The sequence below is a fragment of the Rhyacophila brunnea genome, unplaced genomic scaffold (genome assembly GCF_057557595.1).
Source record: "Rhyacophila brunnea isolate RB1 unplaced genomic scaffold, BYU_Rbru_1.0 scaffold_12, whole genome shotgun sequence".
NCBI lineage: Eukaryota > Metazoa > Arthropoda > Insecta > Trichoptera > Rhyacophilidae > Rhyacophila > Rhyacophila brunnea.
In genome coordinates, this window is record NW_028232774.1 from 21,878,648 (window position 1) to 21,899,528 (window position 20,881).

The 20,881-nt window shown below is 32.6% G+C and overlaps 1 protein-coding gene across 2 annotated transcripts in view; it reads left to right on the forward strand.

Moving 5' to 3' along the window:
• Cbp53E (Calbindin 53E) overlaps window positions 1-20,881 on the forward strand; it is a 319,445-nt gene that overhangs the window by 119,153 nt on the left and 179,411 nt on the right. The window lies entirely within an intron of this gene.

Sequence of the window (20,881 nt, forward strand, 5' to 3'; positions counted from 1 at the left end):
GTTGAAAATTTTGTTCACAATCACGATTGGCATAATAATTATCAATTATCGTTTACCGTATGGGGTAATTTAATAATACATAATAATAATACATTGCACGTGAAGTACGAAAAAATGCTGTTTTAAAAATATATTCGTATATAAAAATAGTAAGTACCTACATATTTTTTTTTTGAGATTTTGTAAAAGAAAGAATGTGGAGACAGAAAATATTCTTAGTAGAGATAGGAAATGTTTTATGTTAAAGATAATCTAAGATCAGGTTAACGGTTAGGTTTGACATCATTAGGAGATTTGCGATCTGGGTTAAATGGAGGTTACATTTTGGGCGAATTAATGTAATTTATTATCGACGGAGTCCTCGTTTTGCTTCTATTTAATTTATTTCTGAGAAGAAAAACTAGTTTCGAATTCTTTTCAGGATATATTTACAATGGGTATGTAGGTTATCTGGAATGAAACGTACAATTGGAGCCCTGACTTTTATTTTTTTTAAATACAGGCAAACATGGAAAAATATAATATACTTAATATTATATTATATTGAATATATTGAATCTGGGTGTCAATACGATTTTTTCCAAGGTACATTACATTACTCATAACAATAAGAATATACGACTTTGGAGTAAAAAAGGGGTAATCCAGATCGCAAGTTGCCAAAAATATTTTTCACACAAAATCGATGTCGTCTGGTATTTCAATGAAAATTTTGTGAAGTCAAAAAATATTTGGTTTCCCGTTTCTGTCCGTCCGTACACCAGCCACAGGTCATGCTAAAGTATTAGGGCGACATAACGTTGTGGCGGGCGATTCGTGAGAAAGCGCTCGTCGCGGATTTTATACACAAAATTTCAACTAGAATCGCTGTAGCAATTTCTGCAGCCCTAGTAGTTGACAGTCGCGTGAGACTGTGAGTTCGCTGAGCGTCCTCGAATTCATTGAAAAATATTTTGATTATATCAATTTTATTTTGAAGTTTTTTGGCGATAAATAATTCAATATTATTTTTATAGTAAACATGATTCGTAATCCAAATCCATGGATAATAAATAAAATGATACATTTATCATTCGGTTAAAATATTTTTTTATGATCCAGTTATTGCTATTGAAGCCACGATAGACGAACGAAACAATAACGCCTTCTTTAATTTGACTTGCGTAGCAAAACAAAAACGAAACTTGTGATAACCTAGATGCTTCGACTAGCTCTTAATTATCTTGTTAAATTACACACTCAAGAAAAGGGGCCGCTTATTGGAGCGCCGTTGGTTATTTATATACACTTTAACTAATGTTACTAAATTATATAATTATTTCTTCTTGTTTTTATTTTTACAGTAACAACTGTCACTCTGGCGTTTAATCGTTTGTTTACGTAAGGAATTGCAAATGGCCGACAATAATAAATTTGTTGCCTATGCAACGGAACAATTCTACTATCAAACTTGCGTTTTATACAGCTGACTGATTCGCAGCTAACTTCATAATATTATGTCGCGCACTTTCGTAACGTCTCAATTTCACTCTACCAAACGCCCCAAAAGAAGTATAACTTCAAAAACCTATTATTAATTACCTCTCAGTTTTTGAGTTCGACGAAAAGAAGAATTTATATCAATGCTTTTTGATACTTCGGACCATTGAATTATTGAAATAAGAAACGTGGATACAGGGTGGAAGGAGTTTTCATTTGAATATTCAAGATTGATAACATTGCTTCAACCATTGTGCAACTGAGTCTTTGGCGAATGGGAGAGCTGGAGTTGACTATGCAACCGTCATCCAGAATCTCTAATCTGAGCTCTTTCTCTCTTTGATTTCCTCCGGGGACGGCCGATTGGCCGAGTGCTACAGGGTTTATATCATAAACATAGATTACTAGATCCATCACATCTACCAGTCACCAGCCCACCCGAAACTTCACGCCCTCAAGGTATTAACTATATTGGGCGTAAATTACTCGAAGAGTTTGTACCACTTATGGTTTTCTTTAACTGGTCACTCAGTGGAATTATAAAAATATACCTAGTCAAAAACATTTTCATGTCAAGAAATTTTTTAAGTGAGTAAGTTTTAAGTTCTTTTCTAAACTATTTATTTACGAGTATATTATGATAAAGATAAATATTAAAATATATTTTTTAATAAATTTATTGTAGTGTCTTTTTTATTATTGACAGGGAACGCCGCAATATTTGAAGACAGATGTATTAGGGTAACAAAACACCATTCACCACTTTCTGTGCTCGACGGCGTAAACCGCGCTCGACAGTTATATCACTGTTTTTGTAATAAACATACATTATATTTATTATCCGTTTCAGTTTCTGCTACCCTAATAACTCGCTGTCGCGTCGGGAGTACGCAGAGCCATCGAAAGACAACGAACGACGAACAAGTTGTAAAAAAAATATTCATCAGCAAGCTGTATTAGGGTTTTAGTTAGCCAAACATTCCATCTCGCGTTGCTAGTTTTTTTTACCAGAATTTCTTATCTCATCAAACTAGACACATATTTTAATAAATTACTATAATATAATTTATCTAGTCTAGTAATCATTCGTGCTTATATCGAATAGTTTTCGATTGCGTCTTAATGGTGACGTTGTTGGATCTTGGATATATAATAATATTACGCATTCTCACGGGAAATACACAATTTTAGCTTGAGAAACTAATACTTTTGCCATCGCTTTTTATGTTAATATTTTTATGATTGTTCCGACGTCTAAACGCAACAGAGATATTTTTTAAACCATTCCATCAAACGTCTCCCTCCATCTTCTGCATTTTCGTGTCTCTAAATTTTTATGATCGAATCTCTTTTTAACTTAGTCCGTAGCGTATATATATGTATATCATTCGGCTGGACCAATGTGTAGGTGACTTATCACTTCCGCGTCGATCTTCAACATTTCCGTCGACGACGAGTCTTAACAAACAAATGATAGTTTTTCCTTATGTCTATGTGGACAAAGAACTGCACAATTACTGTCTGGAGAGGGAAGCTATATTTCAAAGAGTCAGTCTTTCGTGTTTATTTCTTTCAGAACGAAGATTATTTTGCTCTCTTTGCCATCAATTGAATACTACACCAGAAAGGCATCAATCTTGCGTGTTTCTTTTCTTTTCAGACCTAAATCTGAATATCATAAAGACCTTGACCAGGCTGTCCTTTTCAATTTTGATATGGCACTACCAATCCGTATTTTGTTTAAAGCTTGTGATTGCTCCTTTTGTAATGCATATTCGATGAGCTCTTTCTCACAGCCTCTGGTGTTCGATAGTCATCCATATTCTTTAGGATAATACTTAAAGTGATCTTAAGTTGATCTATTATAATTTTGAGACTGGATTCGTTTATCTTTAGAACCATTTTATTTTTGGATTTTGGAATGGGTGTAGTGTCGTTTGCGTATCTAAGGTTAGGGTGAGAGATATATCTTTTCAATTTCTAAAGCAATATGAATGTTGTAATATTATTATGATCAACATATTATATTAAAAAAGCTATGTTTGACCATTGGCTTTGTCATACTTCTACCAGTGCCTACCCTTGATCGTATGGATTTTTCATTAACTAAACCTTTCAACACATTTGTGGTAATCATACCACACAGCATTAAATGAATGACACACATACGTAGGTTTTGTTTTTAAAACAAAACATTATAGCAATAGTACTTGTCAGCGTTTTCTCAATCATAACTAGACCAGTAGTGTGAGATTTGATTGAGAATTATGACAATATCTATGGTTATATATGTAGGTACTGCATTAATATAAATAAGAAGAACAATCTATGAATCTACACTCAACTCATCGAGTCCGTCACAAGACGTGCTGTTATTGTTACGACTTCTTTACTCGACATAGTACATCCATTATTCCACCCGAATCAAATCTCTTTTTGCATTCTTATAATTATTAATCTCTTGATCATATCGATCTCATCAATACATCATTACCTCGCGATTACAATCTACACGTTCACATCTTTTATTCTAAAGTATTATTTCATTCTTGAACCGACGTGAAACTACGATCTACCTCCTATTAATAGATTTTCGGATAAGTTATTTCAAGGAAATTTTTGACCAGCCGAACTAAAAACTATTGAGCCAGCAGCCACATTCTGAACCATAAAATTCGGCAAAAGAACATAGCACGCGCCCGGAAATGAAATAATTAATTAATAACAAAATGCTCACTCACGTTCAGTTTTTTTTTTTGCGTTGGATGGATAAAAGGAATAACGAAAGTCTCACTTCTCTGCAGCACAATCTACCAGGCGCACAGAAGGTGGAGTCGGTAAAAAACCACAATATATTCGCAACCGCAAACAAAATAATTCTCCAAACGCAAAAGGTAGGGACGTAGTTACCCACTACTCTGTTTCGCGTTGCTCAGTTTTTATTTTGTAATATTATGTATAAAAAATGATATTAATTAATTAATAATTGAGGATTTAAAAATATACCTAATAGTAATATAATATGTATTAAAATAATTATTCATCAGTGAATCATCACCCATAAAAGTGGCTTCAATTAAATAACAATATCAAAAATGTTCGTTAATTACAATACATAAACGATTTTATATGATAACCAATATGATAACGGAAGATGAGATGTGTATGTTTAATTTAGTTCGTGTATTTTTCACGATTATGTTTTTGTAATGAGTACAATGAATCGAGTTTACCCGTCCCGACTTCTGTCGGCCTGATAAATTTCAGTCACTTTGATAATACGAGTCCTTCATACGCGGCAACTGACTTTAGTCAGCCTATACGCGCAGGTCTACCGCGCTGCAGTGGGTCTATTCTATGCTTATCGACCGCTAAAGTGATAAAGTGATAAATATTATCAAACTTAGGGTAGGTTTGTATCAAAATATTAGCACTTATTGTAACAATTACACGAAGTTGGTTTTTATTGTTGCAATAAGTGCTATATTTTAACAGCACCTATCTTGCTGCTGTTAAAATATCGCACTTATTGCAACAATAAAAACCAGCTTCGTGTAATTGTTACAATAAGTGCTAATATTTTGATACAAACCTACCCTAAGTTTGATACTATTTATCAATTTAGTGTTCGATAAGTATAGAATAGACCCACAAATGACTAAAGCCATTTCGATTTTCGTAAACTGCTTTCGTCTAGGCGCGAAAAATTCGAATATTGATTTAATTTATTCAAAAATCATCCTTCTCCTGACATCTGTCGATGTATAGCCTAAACTTTTGTTCTATCTAATATAAATTTAATATATATATATAAAATATATATAAATATATAACTATACATATTTTTCGGGGGCGTTTCGAGTTTCAATATTGGGACCATACCTAAAATAAAATTTGATATAAATAAAAAGGATTTCAAGTTATACACATTTATATTTTTATAAAAATCATTTTTTAATAAAATAAATATAAAAACAATATTAAAACGATGAATTAGTCAAAAATCAAAACGTTAAAAAATTGATAACTTAATAAACTAAATTTTTATAATAAATATGACCATAAAATATAATGTTATAATAAGATGTGACCCTGCAACAAATTTACATTTTATTACATTTTTTTACAATTAAGTTTATCTTTGACTTAAAAAAAATCTTTTTAATGTTTTCAGATACATATTATTATTTATTAATTAATAGAGTTGAAATTGTAAATTATCAAAAAAAATCTCAAATTGCAAGCTTCGTATTTTTCCGCTAGGTTCTCTGCTGGCATTTATTTAATTTATTTCACTTGTTCGAGTTTCAATATTGTGGCTATACCGAAATAATTAGATTCGATATAATTATAGAGTTTCAAGTTATACCTGCATATTTTTTTTTTTACAAAAATCGACGTTAAGGGTAAATAATCCAGCCATCAGAGATAACCTTTTAAAAAAGTTAAAAAATGTGAATTCGAATATTGCGATCATACCGAAATTAGATTTGATATACATGAAAAGGATTTCAAGTTACACACATTTTTGAATTTTATAAAAATCGATAAGTAGGAAGTATAGATATAAAAAAATTAAAACTAGGAATTTCTCAAAAATCTTTAATACCATAAAATATTATGGAATAATAAGATGGGATTAATTATTGTAAGTTTAGTTTTGACTTATAACTATATATAAACTAATACTATAAAAATGTCTCACATTGAAAGCTTTGTATTTTAATGATAGGTGCCTCTGGCAGGTTGAGTATTCACCTTAAGGGGGATGTCATCAAAAGTTTCGTTTTTATAGAGCCATCTATTCCCCGAATTACAAAGCATATAGGTCAAAATTATATCAGAATCTAATTCCAATTACAATCCAATTTGAATGAATCTTCGAGGCATCTTATCTAGATGTCACTGTAATTATATATTAATAAAAAATCTAAAAACAGGTGATATAATTACAGTTATTATTTAAACAATGGTATATATATTTTTTGCATTTTATTTCAATCGGACTTTTTTATATTTTGTCAGATTATTATAAAAATATACGTGGACCATCGACCTGGTAGTACCTTATAATAATTACTTATGTGAGTTTAATTGGAATGGATTGGATTGTATTAGAATTTGGATTTTATAGTAATATTAAAAAAATATATACATACCTATAATAATATTGTGTAATGATATTTATATGTGATAACAATCTGTGAATTATTGACATTCTCATAGTAATGAAGATAATTAATTAGGTATGGAATCATTAGACCATACACACGATCTCCATAAAAATGGCGTCATAGACTATTTTACAACACATTTTTAGAAAATAATGATTAGGTTACCTAAGTAAAAATATAAATATTATCAATACATTATTAGAACAATCCGAAGATGACAGCCGGTTTGGTGTTTGAAAATAATTAGGTGGCTCTCGTGGTGCAGTTGGTAAGGCGCTCGCCTTCCACCCGAGAGTTCCTGGGTTCGATTCCCAGTCATGACAAAAACATTTATGTGTTTTTCTCAAAGCCTGGGTGTTTGTGATTGTTCAAAATTACTAACAACCACCTTGTACGAAAAAGCAAGGACATGGTTATTAATAATTCTAAAAAAAAAAATATACCCAAAACATTGACAATAATAATTTATTCTCATCATAAGAAAATATACCTAACATCTGAATAGAATTTAGACCGGACTCAAAACAGTACGTGTCGAATGTGTTGATAATTTATTTTTTCTGGCATTCACAAAACGTAGGTAATAATAATAAATGTAGGCAGGCACACTGCAGGGTTTATTTGGAAAGCATCTGTCAGTCGTGCAGGTACATACCTAGTAATATATCAATGCTAGCTGCCATCAATGCTGGCTCAGAAATATTTTTTTTTCTTTTCTGTGGTCTCGGACCATCGCAAAAAAGCAACGTTGCGCCAGTTTTGATTTGTGACTAGGTATAAATATGCCAGTCGAGATTATTTTTGGTAGGTAAATACTTCTGATTACTTATACAAATATTGGAAACTGGTTAAGTGAAACCAAATAAGGACTGATCTAATTATTTAAATCTGAATAGGTAGGTATATCCCAAATTAATTTTATAATTAATTTTGACATTATTTAGTTTGCAGATATTTTATAAGTAATGTTTTTTTTTTATGTTGCTACTTACAAACATTGTATCAATTTTATTTTCGATGAATATATATTAAGTAGGTATGTTAATTACTTAACACATTGACTGCTGATTAGATAATTGCTTTTTAATTACCACTTTTAAATAGTATGCTAATTATGTCGATTGGCCACCTAATCGTTACGCACTAGGTACGTCTTTAGTGTCCAAGTCGATATGCCCTGGATCGAGGGGCCCTGGCATCCCCCAAACATGAAAATTATCAGAATGATTTTAAACATTGAAATTGAAAGCCAATAAACTATACCTTTGGGCTTAGACAAATAAAAACACGGCAAAAAAATGATTTGTTATAATTCTCCAGCACCCTTTTTAGAAAAATTTCTTAGATTTTAATTTCTAACACAAAAATTTTGAAAAAAACGAAAAAAACAAACAAAATTTTAGAAACCCAATCCCTAATGAACTGTCAAAAAATTCTCGGTGTCCAACTTAATTCAGGAGTGGTGTTGGTCATGGCTGGGGAGGGCTGACAGGGCTCTAGTCTGGGGGCCCGGGTTGTGGGGGGCCCGGCGTGTCGGGTTGACCAGATAAGTGAGATAAACACACATCATAAAGTAGCTTTAATAGTAGAAAAAGTCGCCTGCGGCGCTATTACACTTCATGGCCATGAACATTTTCAATTACTTATATAATTGTGCAATGTATTTTTTGATTATTACGTGTCGATACTCGACAGCTCCATTATTAAAGTAGATGTATTAAAAATCGTCAATAATTCACTGTATAAGTACCCTTAATTTGAACTAAAACACAATTTGAAAAACGTTAATGTAGTGTTTCACACTGCCTTTAATCTTAGCGGTAGGTAGGGGGCCCGCCAAATATCCTAGCCTGAGGGCCCGTTTCAGGATGAGGGGACCATGGTCTAGGTACACCGAGTGCAATAGACAAAAGACCGATAAACGATAAATTAGGCTGTGAAGAAGAAAAAGAGCCTATGGGACTAATTTACATTCTCCTCCTTTGGCCCCCCCCAATATTAAATCCTGGGTGCGCCACTGCTTATTGGGGTAATAATTAGATTCATTTGCGAAAATTCGCGTTCACATTCACTTGAAGTGGTAATAGAATTCAATGCATATAATATATCAAACGCGATAGTTTTTCAGGATATGTATGTCTTTTCATATAAGATGATTCAGGAAAATTAACTTGTACCTAGCTACTACGTAAGCGCGAACATTATTTCGTCTAATTGCTTTTTTATAACTGAGAATGTCTCAGGAGCCTACCTACCTACCTAGGAGTTACCCAAACTGAGGTTGCCATGCACTCAAGTGTGCTTTAACCGAATTTATATGACTAGTCAAGAGTGGCCATGAAAGAAAGGAACACATAAGCAAAATTAAAAATTTTGGTAGGTCATACAAAGCTGATAATTATGAATTATCTAAGGAAGTAAAAACATCTTCACGTTGACAGTATGACGCCGCAAATTTTCTGAATGCAACAAATTGGCTTTTGTGGGACCAGATCGGGCGTTTTACTTTTTTTCTTTATTTCCTATTTTTTTATTTAAGTAGGTACTTCAAAAATTATCGTTGTTAGTGTTATTATTATATAAAATCGCTGAAATTAATAAATAGATACCTACCTTAACAATATAAGTTTTAATGAAAAATTGTATGTGTTTGTTTGTGGGGGGGGGGGGGTGTAAATTTACCACACCGGCTGACGGGTGACACCAACCCTATTTACGCCACTGCTCAAATGCGTGAATTGATGATCCGCACACACACAATAGAAAAATTAGAGGGAACGTTGCTAGCAGTGTATTGAAATTGACTGATGAATGTTTGCTTTGTTTTATCAATATACAAGTAAACAAATGAGAAGACGGCTTAATGTAAATGCTAACATAAATTTCTCAAATTGTTTCAGACCATTCGTAATTAAATATATTACCATGTGCCTGCATACTAACCGCACGTATCTACATACGAGGTAGGTACCTATTATTCATGCGAACTAGAATCTAATACAGATGACAGTTATTTCGGTATCGCACGTTGTTGCCGCTAGAGGCAGCACGTCCTTGACGACTGTATTTAATTTGAAATTAGTAAATAACATAATAAATATAAATTAAAATATTACGTTAAATATATCTAAAAAGTAAGAAAAATATATTGAACAGGCCCACGTTTTCGCTTGATGCAATTATTGAAAATTGAACATTTTTATTTTTCGTAAAAATCGATTGATTTTAGATTGAAAAAAAAACATTAAAACTATAATGAATTGACAAAAGAGATTCACTAGTTCCAAGAAAACTTATTAAACAACATTAAATCGATAATTTTGTTTTAAGAAATTACTTGGAACAATAAATATTTATTTTAGTAAAACCCTTATTTTTAGCCATTTTTTCAAATTTGTCGCTTTCTCTTTGAAATAAAAAAATATATTTTATTTTTCCCATTGTATTTAGATAGGTATCGATCGATTAAAATATGTTTAAAGCTTTAATTTGATAATGAATTTCTATGCCTCTCCCCCTTAATCTTTCTTTCTTCTTCCTCTTCTCTTTCTTTAGAAAATACACTAATATTCCAATTATGTTATTATAATTCAATAATGATTATATATATTATTTTTTGGGACAATCGCTTAATAAAATTGTTATTATCATTTGTTTACAAACCGATATAGGTATTTGGTCCGAACTAGGTATCACACACTTCACTGCTCAATCTTGCAATCGAATTAAATAACCCTTGTTATTTGTTGTGCTCCTGATAACTCATTCGAACACCGTCGGTTTCTGGCACGGTCGCAAAATAACGCGATATGTTGATTCGAACAGCGAAATCTTTTTAAAAATAACTAATATAATCGACTAAACACTCCTACCGTATTACTGTGTTCCTAATACTCACGATTTCTGACTCGTCTTCCTGTTGTTGGAGTGAATAGCGTTGAATTTTAAATGTTGCGAAAGCAATTTTGCACAAAGTGAGAGAGGCATTTTTTAATGCGAATTTCTTTATTTCGCCTGAACACACTGACACGAAGCAGTAAACGCGAGCTTTTGAGTGTGACTTCTAGAGGCGCTGTATCGCTTATCGTTCACAGTAGGGTTTTAGGCAATGAACGCCTTTAGGTATAGGATCATTATTATTTTTTCGACAATAATGATTGACACAATCACTAGATAAAATTTCGGAGTTTTTTTACGCTGTCTTTAGCGAACGTATTTTCAAGTGAAGTTGAGTATTTATTTTATAATGTGGTCAGAGTTTTGGATGACTTTTTCCGGACGGCGTATTCGGGTGTCATTTTGACGTAGCATCAACTATCCATTGTAGTTTTTATTACGATTGATTTAGGACTTATGTATTTATAACTATAGTAACATTATAATGAATATTTTATCATAATATTATTCAATAATTTAATGTTGTTGGCAAAATCTTTTATGCAAATGTAAATTTGCTCATATTAGCTATGTCATTTGATCACTTCATCTTCCACTTTACTTCATTTTTAGTGGTTTTGCGCCTACCTTACGTTAAGCGTGTGTTAACTGTCAATAAATTATAAGTACATCAAATAGTTTTCAATTTTTAAGTGAAAGCAGTGTTGTCACCTTTTTATAATGCTGATTTTGAAAATAAAGTATTTTGAAAAAAGCTATATTCTACAAAGAAGATTTTTCGTTTTGAATCCTTCAAAATTATAGTATTATTTGATTATTTGGAGTAAAATTATTATTATGCATTTTTCGCAGAAATTGTTTATTTGGAAACACTGACGTGCTGTTGAACAGAATACCATTGGTGATGGAGCTACGTGCGATAGCACTTTTATCACGAAAAACGGCCATTTTGAAACCGGTTTGAGGCAGGCAATGCGCATGCACAGCGATATGTTCATCAAGCGAATAAAAAAATAGTTTTTTGTTACTTTTTTAATTTGATATAAATAAAAAGGATTTCAAGCTATACACATTTATATTTTTATAAAAATCGATGTTTTTTAAAATGAATATAAAAAAATATTAAAACTATGAATTAGTCAAAGATCTCTACGTCAAAAAATAGAAAACTTAATAAACTAAATTTAATAATAAATATGAATATAAAATAGTATGTAATAATAACGTGGGACCCTGCACCAAATTCACATTTTATAACATTTTTCTTAAATTGTAGGTTTATTTTTGATATAAAATAAAAAATATTTTTCTTTTTAATGTTTTCAGATACATATTTATTACAGTTATTAATACAGTTGAAATTGTAATTTATCAAAAAAAATGTCTCAAATTGCAAGCTTCGTATTTTTCCGCTAGGTGCCTCTGGTAGACAGAGTATTCACCTTAAGTAAATAAACAAAAGATAATTTTAGTTTACATTCGACATTAATCAGCGCCAATCTCTTATTTGATTACGAAAAACAACAAAATGGTCATTAGATCCATTAATTTCAAGACACTCGCTCATTGCACTGAAATTACGTAGACTAGATTTGGGCCAGAATCTCATTTTTTCTTGTAGAACATAACGTATAACGTGTACAGTTTCTACATATTGAAATAAAATAATAGAAAGACCTTTCTCAAGAAATTGATAAGAATGATAAGAAATGTTTTGACAGCGAATGTCCGTTGCGTCGTATTTCAGTCCGATTTCAACTTTTGCCATAACAATAGAAAAAAATACTCCACAAAATTAGCTTTCGTCTGTCAAAAATACGAGGCACGTGTCAGTAATTTATTATTCTTTCTATGTCTAGAAGTGCTCGCGAGCCATAAGTTTCTATTAGGAGGAAAACACGAGATGATTTTTTTGGGGAAAACAAACAATCCTTGTGGCAAGGTCTCATGTAGACATTGTCAAGTTTGATAAATCGTACGTTGTAAATTTGGAAATTCTGTTTTTGTTTTTCTAAGTTTACGCATGTCGTAAATATCAATTCGATTTGAATAATGGAGATGGATTCTGTAAACCGCGGGTTCCCAACCTTTTTTCAGTCACCGCTCCTCATTCAATAGCCAAGTAACCTGAGATCGCCTGCCAAATTGTCATAATTATGAAGACTTCTATGAAAGCGTAAAAACACACTAATTAGTAATTATAAATGGATTAAATACCAACCGCCATATTTTTATTCATTAAGACTTTGACGGGAAAGAATTAACGATTTCTATTTTTAATTCCAGTGGGTCTATTCTATACTTATCGACCGCTGAAGTGATAAGATAAGTATTATCAAACTTAGGGTGGGTTTGTATCAAAGTATTAGCACTTATTGTAACAATTACAATAAGTGGTAATATTCTGATACAAACCTACCCTAAGTTTGACAATATTTATCACTTTATCACTATAGCGGCCGATAAGTATAGAATAGACCCACTGAACTAGCTTTCGTGAAGATCGTTTTCAAATTAACCACGAGGAAGCCCATGTGACCTCGTCATATCACTTGATTTGTATTGCATCACTCACGACCTGCTGCAGGAGTGAGAAAACAAGAGGATGTAATCTCCGTGCCTTAAACTAAGGCGTAGCTCCCCTTTCCGCCAGGCAGTAGACTATTTGCACTGTAAGGAAATTACATGTTTACAATAAGTGCAAAGAGTTTTTAAAAGAAGACGAAAACATATTATTTTCACTACGAATTAGAAATTGAGTATTTTTTTGTGGTTGCGAAAGACAATTTTGGTTTAGTTTATAGCGTATAAGACAAGTGTATTCAAACACATATTATTTTGTTTGTTGACGTTGAAGAATCATAATGGTAGAGTATGACAGATCACTGCTAGTTTTGATACTGGATTATAGATAACAGCATACTTTTGAAGTTGGACATGCGTACATGATATATGTCTTAAGTTTGAGTCTAGATCTTGAACGGGTGGGGTCTAACATTAACACACACTTTAGGCCCGCTTTTTAAAGGATTTTCTCCGCATTATAATAAACTTTTATTTAAAAATAATAGTATTCCAATTTCAAAAGAAATATACGACCAATGGCGCGTTTCTTTGACGCAGATGACGCAACCGATTTGTTAGCAAATTTAAAGGAGGGCTTCCGAAGAGTTAAAACTAGTCACCAAGTTATTAAATTATATTTAAATTAAAAAGATGCGTAATTCTCACAAAGTGGGTGTATAATATTATTAATTACCCAAAGCATAATATAATTATTGCATTCATAATTTGGTAAGTTAATAATATATTATAATATATAAAACCAGTACATAACGTCACATGAGAGTGCAGGCCATGCGTTGCTTATAGACAGAAAATTCTGGCAGAAATTACGAATATTACACACATTGTTGTCACGTGCTTTAACATTAATGAACGTTTATATATTATGAAAGTATTTATTTTAAAAGGATTTGATTAAATGTACTTTTATTATTGTAATCCATCTACTTCCTTTTCGAATACTAAATGATTAGGTATTATCAATATATTGTGATCTGTAAAAAAAGGAGAGTGATTCAATTACTGCTTGTACCTATAATTTGTAAAAAATTAACCAATGAATAATTTATTGTTATTTTTTATAGTACCTCAAAATCAATTGGGTCTAGGACGATTCGGCGCCGGGACAACTGGGCGCTACGCAATCGAATGAAATTAGATAATAAATAGACGTTTGTGAATTATAGGTACCTACTTGGAAAATATATATTCAATACTTATAAATTATTATATTATTTAATACTTGGTGAGAATTTAAATATGCACACGTAAATAATGATTATTTAATTGTGCATATGTTTAACTTTCAACGAGAGGAGAGTTAATTTATTTTTATATGAAGCGTCAGGCATAATAATTTTCAATCCACAATAAAAAAAACATTATGTTAAGAGCCAAATCAATTAATACTACTAAGTAGTAGGTAGTCTACTTTCTGTATCAAATCGTAGCGATCGTTTATTTATTTCATTAGTGAACGTTATTTCATTCGACAGTCCGGCGTCCTGGTGTCCAGTTGTCTCAATGCCAAATAAGTGAGTGTGTCGGGACTCGTGCCTCTGTCACTAAATGCGCCACTGCATACAACACACCTATGGCAACATTGAAAAATATAGGATGTCTACCTCAGCAGTTGGTGCTAGTAAATATATTGTATCGACCTTTTTTCATGGACGATCAATGATAAGCCATGCTACAAAATAGCTTGTAAAAAGGAGAGGGAATACTTTTGAATTTAGTCGAAGGGTAGTATTAAACTTTGGCTGGCCCCAAAGTATTCACCTTTTAACTAGTAAAGACTTAATCTAGCCCAGAGAGGCCTGTTTAACTTAATTCGGGCGTAATTTGTGCTATCAATAATACTGAACTGAGTGAACGATTAAAAATAATAGACTGGATTACAGTTAAGGTAATCTACTGGATTTATCTTTACTACGTATATTAAGTTTGTCTCATACTTAGATTTATATTTATTATTTAATTACTAAACTATCTACCACAGTAAGACCGTTATTTATAATGATCAAAGTGATGTGAAACCAGCTATGATTTATCACCCCCTTTGTGTAATAGCGCCTGTATACGTGCATGGACTTACTGGCAACAATAATGTGTATTTTAAACTATCGTGACAATAACTGTTTATCATTTATACCGCGAATAAGTCGAAAAAAACGTGGCCAAATATAGATATCTTCTAGTGTTTAAACTATAGTATGTAAGCATACCTAAGAGGAAGCCAGTTCGATAAAGCCACGGATACTATCTATACAACTTTAAGTAAAGGAGGAGAAAAAATACTTTTGAACACGCTCCACCATAAGGTCGTATTTCAACTGATGCGAGGCCCAAACTATCGACCCACTCTCAAGCCGGCTTCTAAATAAGGAGTTATAAAGGATTCTTTGCCCGCATGTGACGTCGCTGCTAGTAAAGTTTCAAAATTTCACATTCAGTAACACTCTTTTGAATGATTTACTTTTTTTACGAGAAGGAAGAGTTTTTTTTCCGAGATTTAAATATTTTATTTATTTATAAACCGACCGCTTTCTTTAAATTATATTTAGTTAGTTGACAGAATCATACTATTTTGATTAAAAAATCGTATCCGGAAATTTGTACGTAAACAGTTCACCGCAGGACGCTTATTCGTGCGCCGCAGTACGTGAACAATGACTTCGTGTAACATTTAATCAAATGACAAATTCTTCGTTGAACATTTCACCGTGGAGTATATTTGTACGTATGCTGCAACATATAGCAAATTTTATGAGATGTCTATTAGGTTAGGTTAGGGTTAATCTAATTGGAACAGTACTATTTGCAAACTATCGCCACATTTTGTAAGATACGTACAAATGTATTCCACGGTGAAATGTTCAACGAAGAACTCGTCATTTGATAAATTGTTATACGAACTCATGTTTCACGTACTGCGGCGCACGAATAAGTGTCCCACGATGAACTGCATACGTACAACTTACATGCAACCTTAAAAAATATGTATTAGAAGTAGTTTTGAATTTTAATTCCAACATTTTTAATCCCGGGATTTTGGGATTAAGATATCGAGCGGAATCGCAAACGCAGTTGGCACCCCTGGCGATACCGTTATTCGGCAGTGGATTAATAAGAAAAGCCAGCGTTCCTCATCGACACACTTCCTTCGCGGAGATTTATAATGACAGCCGCGATAAAAAGGCTCTCTATACAAGTGAGAAGATTCCGACAACTTTGACATACTATATCGACCTACCTATAGAATAGGTTTTTTTTAGAGCGAAACCACTGGAAGGTTGCATGCGGTCTGTGAGTAGTTTTCTGGAAAATCGTTCCGGAGAAAACCGGCACGTCAGGCGAAATAATGCATAGGTACATGTAAGAACGACAAAGGCAAACAAATTGGGAATAAACAACGATGAACTTATTGTTATACTAGAAAAAAATATCATTGCCACCTGTCAACATTCTTGGATGTGGAAATAAGCTAGTACTACACTGTAAGTATCAGTGTTATGAGAGTATCCTATCATTCGTTTTCTTTCACGATCCGATTAAAATAAATGATTCCTTTATTTACGTGTGTGTTTTATCTCACCTTAGCCGTTTTAATATGAGTTCTCTCTGTCTCGCTCTCCCCTACACATTTATATACGTTTCATCTCATGCTTTACAGACAGAAAGATAGATAAATCAAAACCAATATATATTTTAATTGGAATATCGCAAGTCAAAAAAAAACAAAAATGTAGTAGCATCGGAGATGTAGATGTGAAACTATTACGAATAAGAGATTTGGATACACGTCATGTAAGTATCTACTTTGGCGGTGGATAGGTGATACAGATGAAAGACTATTTAGAAGAAATATTTACTGAGTTTGCAATAAATGGACACTACGGGAAATGGATATTAAAGAACTTTTGATTGTGGTAATGTATTTAATATCGCCGGTCAATATGCTGACATGGATTGAGTTGTTTATCCCTATACAAACAATGCAAGGAAATTATTACGAATATTTACGATTCCCTAATTCATGAAATTACAACATTAGAAGCTAATTAAATTAGACATTAATAGTATGAAATTGTAAATCACATTTGTATACTTACAGATAATTAATGTTGCACTTCGCAGAAAGATTCACAATGTTTGTATACTGAAATTATATTTGAAAATATAAAATTCAGTTTTTTCTAAAACTTCCGGGTTATCCCATAAAAAATGTACACTGTTTAGATTAGTATAAGTAATGTAACGCATTTTATCTCGCTAATATTTTTGTATTGTTTACTTTAATATGTACGATTTTTTTATTTTATATGATGTTCACCAAAATCAGTGATGAGCAACACCGGGGTCAGCAAGAATTTCTTTATAAAATAAAACATATTATTCTTTTTAGTATAATTTCGCCATCTTAAAAAGAAAAAATGCTGATAGGTACCTACTGATATTAATGGTTCACCGTTTTTTAGTTTTATCACACTATGATACGAGGGTGGGTCAATAAGTCCTTAGAAAAGCCGACAAGTGGCGCGACTAGTACTGTAAGCGGTTTGTTTTCATGCAGCGGCACTACCGATTCAGTATGCTGCGAAGTTTCAATCAGATTGGTCGGGTTGTTGTGTGTTTTTCGTACATTTAAAAAAAAATTTGCTTGTGGAAAATGGAAAAATGGAAAATGGAGAAAATTGAGTTTAGAGCTGTTATTAAACATTTTAATATAAAAGGGTTAACAGCAAAGGAAATAAAAAATGAGTTGGATTTAGTTCACGGCATATCTGCTCCTTCACTTGCAACTATTTATAACTGGTTAAATGAATTTAAACGTGGTCGTACATCAACAAAGGATGAACCACGCTCAGGACGTCCTGTAGAGGTGACTACACCAGAAATGATCAATAAAATCCACGATATGGTGTTAAGTGACCGAAGATTAAAGTTGAGTGAGATAATTGAGGTTACAGGGATCTCAAAAGGTAGCGTCATTTCTATTTTACATGACAAATTGGGCATGAAAAATATTTCTGCAAGATGGGTGCCGCGTTTGCTCACAGTCGACAATAAACGCAATAGGGTGGTGGCCTCTAAAGCCCTGTTGTCGCTCATGTTCATCAATTTTTTCGTCGCTTTGTGACTGTAGATGAAACATGGATACACCACTATACTCCCGAGACGAAAAAACAGTCAAAGCAGTGGATTGCGAAGACAAACCATGTCCAAAGAAGGCGAAAACCGTAAAATCAGCTGGTAAGGTTATGGTTACTGTATTTTGGGATGCACGTGAAATTATTTTCGTTGACTATTTGGAAAAAGGAAAAACAATAACAGGGGATTATTATGCATCTTTATTGGACCAGCTAAAAAACGAAATTGAAGAAAAATGGCCTCATTTAAACAGGAAAAAAATCCTCTTTCATCAGGACAATGCCCGTGTTCACACATGTTTACGATCAATGGCTAAAATTTAAGAATTGAAGTTCGAATTGGTCGACCACCCACCGTATTCGCCAGATTTAGCCCCCAGTGACTTTTTCCTTTCCCCAAACTTAAAAAAATGGCTAAGTGGACAACGTTTTTTTTCAAATGAAGAAGTCATCGATCGGACAAATGCTTATTTTGAGGACCTTCCGAAAACTTATTTTTCTGACGGTTTCAAAAAAATTGAGAAACGTCTAACCAAGTGTATTGAGCTCCAAGGAGATTATGTTGAGAAATAAAAAAAAAATACAAAAATAAAAACTGTTTTAATGCTTTTTTCTAAGGAATTATTGACCCACCCTCGTATATTAGATTGTGCAATTTGTGAAATCAATTAAATGAACGAATCTAAAAATGTGTTGAAGATTTAAAAATGCTTGGTGTTTTGACAAATGACATCGTCACTAGTGTCAAGTTTGCTACAAATGTGAAAATAAATGACCTGCAGCTAATTTCGTCATGAGTGATATTAACCCCATTTTAGCTTAATTCTCAGCTTTGTTTAAATATGAGAAGGTTTTTTCAACTTGGTTTTACATAATATTTTAGTTTCCTTACACATAGGTGTTTTTTACCTGCCGGCATACCGTGAGCCTAGAAAAGTGAAGCTATTTTTTCGTCAATTATGTATGCGTCACATCTAAATGTATGTAAATAGGATGCCCGTGTGTTTATGGTGCTTCTAAAAATGCCAGGGCTCATAGTGTTTTATTTGTCATCTATATAATACTCTGTCTATAACAGGAATGGCGAACCTTTTTTCAAATTTTGTTAATTATTTTTTTTAGTACTAGCTCGTAGATCACTAAGTCACATATTTTAAAATATATTAATAAAAGAAAATAGCGTGACTTATTTTATTAGAGAAGATTTGTGGTATGTTTATCTCACTTAAATAGTCAACCCGTCATACCGGGCCTCCAGGCTTAGAGCCCTGTCCCCCTCGTTGTGGGGGCTATTTGTATCCCTACGAATACTAAAAAACATAAAGAAATAATAATAGTATTTTTCGATATAGGAATAATGTATTATTTAAGTACGAAACTACATTTACCGATTGTTTAAAATAATTGTGTAGAATAAAATAAATAAACGCAAGTTTATCATTGAAGTCGCTTTACTTAACTTGGTAACTATCCACTTGGATACAAATTGATTTATTTAAATTAAAATAAAATAAATTTTTCAATCACACCATATTTATCAAACCATTCTGTTTGATATGGTCTGGAGCTTGTATCGTTCGTTTTTATTTTTTTAACCGCCGACATAGTACAGGGCTACAACTAAAAATATTTATATTTATAACACAATAATTTGAGAAGAAATTTCTTAATACCTTACTTGATATACATACATATGTAGATGAGAAACTTTAATAATAAAAAAAATAATAATAATGTGGAATTATTAAACACTTCTAGACGCGTACAATAAGGCTGCCATTTAGTTCAGCACTGGTACACCTCCCCGTTCTACGATGCAACGAATATGTATGCGCGTCAAGTTTATGACTAACTGTTATGAGTCATACACGCTTTGCGACGAAAGGACGAAACAACATTTTACGATCATGTACCTCGTACACAGGTGCAGTGATACAATAGAAAATTAGCTAGCCAATGTCCACTTGGAAATATTTTTTTATAAATCAGATATATTATATACTTCATGTTTTTAATATTTTTGATTGTCTTGTCTTTCTTTTATGATATAAAAAATAAGTTTAAAAAAAATAACGCGTGGGTCATTTAAATAGCCTGCGTCTGAGTCTCTGACCCGTAGTCAGTGTCTGACCCGCGGGTCATAGGTTCGCCATCCCTGCTCTATAACAAGCGAATGCGCTGTTTTCTCTTGGGGTTTCTAAGCGTCAGGAAGCATATTATAGCATGTTACTACGAATTACGTGTAACGTAGCTGTTACGAGTCTCACAAGATGGCGGGGCGTAGCTTGTCTCGCAAAATGGCGGATGAAAATGTACTGACGTTTTCATTAGTGCAATGTATTAAATTTACAAACCGCCTTAGCTAGGTTTACTACTAACTGTAAAGCAATGATAGTGAAACAGAAGAAGATGTTACAGCAAAAAAGAAAACTGGTAAACCGCTACCTCTCGAAAATAATACCTACCATACATTTCGATCATGTTACAATATTATGATAGTATTATTTACCACACTTCTTTTCAGTGTTAGAGTTCTCGAGTGGTCTTATTTTTACGACCTTTAAGGTTCCTCACTTTTTAATTTTTTTCGGTTTGGTCCACATAATATAATAT